Here is a 2,899-nt window from a genome sequence, read left to right as displayed (position 1 = left end):
CTTAGAAACATTACATACATATAAAATATAAAGTAATTTTTAGATAAATTATAATAATATTTTAATATTTTTATAATAAAATATGAATTAGTTTTTTAACTATTTTTAACGTCTTTTTTAATTATATAAAGTATTCAAACTAATTATTTTTTTAATAAATAATAATATATATTATTTTTAGATTTATTTTAAAAATAAATATTAATAACAAGACTGAACATATATACATGCTGATACACATGTCAGTATTTAGATATGTTTTAAGTATATTTAGTTATTTTTTATTATTTTTTATTAATACATAGTTATAAAAGATACACATATTGAACAAGTATCAATAAATAAAATATCTGTATTTTAGAGACCGTGTATGTTACGAGTTTTGCTCTAAAAGGATGTTTCTAATTCCATTTAATGATGATCAAACATATATATATAATTGCTTTTCATAATAAAATTAAAAATAAATAGACAAAAATACACATAAAAAATTTAGAATAAATAAAAAAATTTATAAAAATTTATAAATATTAAACTAAACTCACAATTATTTTTAATGAATAAAAATGCTATGTTATTGATAGGTTTGTAAAGTTTAAAGTGTATTTTTATCAATTAAAAATAAAATTTTTAAGTATATTTTGATATTTATGAATTTTAATATTATTTTTGTCAACTTTACATTCTTTTATATGTATTTTTATATGTTTATTATTTATTCTAAAATTAAGAGTAAATAAACAAAAGTATATTTAAAAGAGTTTGAGATAGCGAAAATTCATACTAAAATTCGTAAATATTAAAATATATCTAAAAAATTAATTTTAATAAAAAAACATTTTAAATTTTACAAATCTATTAATATCGTGACATTTTTGTAAAAAAATATAATTTTTTATTTATATTTTTGTCCATTTATTTTTAAAATTAATGAGCCATGATTCTTAGTTGTCAACATTTACTTATATTTTCAAAATTATATTATATATTATATTTTAAATAAAGGAGTGCGATGAAATATTAAATTGCTTCCAAATTTTATAAAAGTTTATTTCACATTTGATCTACATGTTGAAATATCCAATTTAGTCGTTGGATTGGCGAAATTCAATATTTATTTTTTAACAAAAAGTGATCATTCGATATTATAAGTGTAACATGACTTACACCTATAAATTACTTTTTATTTTGCAAAGTTAATATTTTAAGTTTTCTTTCTTTGTTTGAAAAGAAATTAAAAGTAAATAGTTAATTGACAAAAAAATTATATAATTAATAAAATTTATTATTTTTAATTAATATTTGACTAACTCTAAATATCAAAGACTAAATTTTAAATCTTGAATATTAAATTTTAAATTATAATAATATAAAAATAATATATTTGTCTAAAATATTAACTAACATTAATAAAAAAAAGAAAAAGTCTAGGGACCAACAACTTTGTTAAATTCTGGCCAGCATGTAACCAGCAAAGAAAGTGAGCCACTGGATGAAATTTCACACCAATCTCACACCATTAAAACCATCATTGATAACTATTTGATGGCTATAAATTACAAAAATTGTTGGCCCTAACATTCCTATATTGGCCTAATATTTTCATTAAGAAAATAATCAAATATAGTCAGGCAGATAAACAGCAACTAAGCCGTTCTAGATCATGTTTTCACAAAATGTAGTCAACTAATGTGAATACGAGGTGTATCCTTTTTGTACACTCGTTATATTCAGAAGTTACTGCCAATCTGCCATCATTATTGTTAGGATTTTATTTTTGAATTATCTGCAGTGTAAAATTTTCTCAAAGTACACTTGGCAAAATATTTTGAAAATTCTCTCATTAATAATGCATGCTATTCACCATTGGAAAACTGTCCTATCCTTCAACATCTGGAAACAGCTACTATATTCCAAGAGAAGAGCATTTGCATGATTTTGGAAAATGGTAATTTTATAACATTTTATTATGATATTTGTAATTTTTTCTGATGGTTATAAGAATAAGGATACTTTTTATTAAACATAAAATTAGTTAGGCTTTCTTAATATCCAGTTCTTTTTTTTTTCTTTTGTCATATAAATATAAACAAATACAAGACAAGATTAAGGGGAAAAAGATATAGCATCCATATATTCTGATTTAACCTGCTGAAAGTATAATAAAAGATTTACATCTATTTTTTTTTTTTTTAATAATTATGATCAAATTTCTTTATATTGATTACAAAAATAATTAATTCACCTAATATTTTTCATAATCAAACATTAATACTATATGACTATATACAAAAAATTAATTATCTTTTTATAAAAATATTAAAATATAAAATATATATGAAAAATAAATTAAATAAAATATATAATTATATATAAAAAATTTAGTTAATATGTATCCTCTTTAAAACACATAATAAAGTTACTATTAATAGAAAGTATCTATTTTTTTAATAAATATAAAATAAATATATTAAAAACTTATTTTTATATTTTTATAAAAAAAATTTAATTTATAATATTAACACGTATTTTTTAGACACAAAATAAATAAACTCAAGTAAAGTTTCTACCACAAAACGTATAAAATTTCTACTTGAAAAATGGTAATTTTTATTATGATATTTAAATTTTTTTTCTCTCTCTTTTGACCTTTTGCATCAGTTGATTTTCTGATTTCCATATATTTTCTAATTAAAAATGTCATGACAGTACAAAACTCAAAAGTAATTGGTAAAAACCATAAGTAGAAATTACACAAAAATAAAAGATATAACATTCGAACATAATCTATATAAATTTGTATTCAATAATTTATTTAAAAAATAATTATTCAAATTAAATAAAAATGATTCAACAGTATACTTTTAAGAAAATTATATCTTTGTAATTATGTTCTTAA

Source organism: Arachis hypogaea, chromosome 11, assembly GCF_003086295.3.
Source record: "Arachis hypogaea cultivar Tifrunner chromosome 11, arahy.Tifrunner.gnm2.J5K5, whole genome shotgun sequence".
Taxonomy (NCBI): Eukaryota; Viridiplantae; Streptophyta; class Magnoliopsida; order Fabales; family Fabaceae; genus Arachis; species Arachis hypogaea.
Note: the sequence above shows the minus strand (reverse complement) of the source record.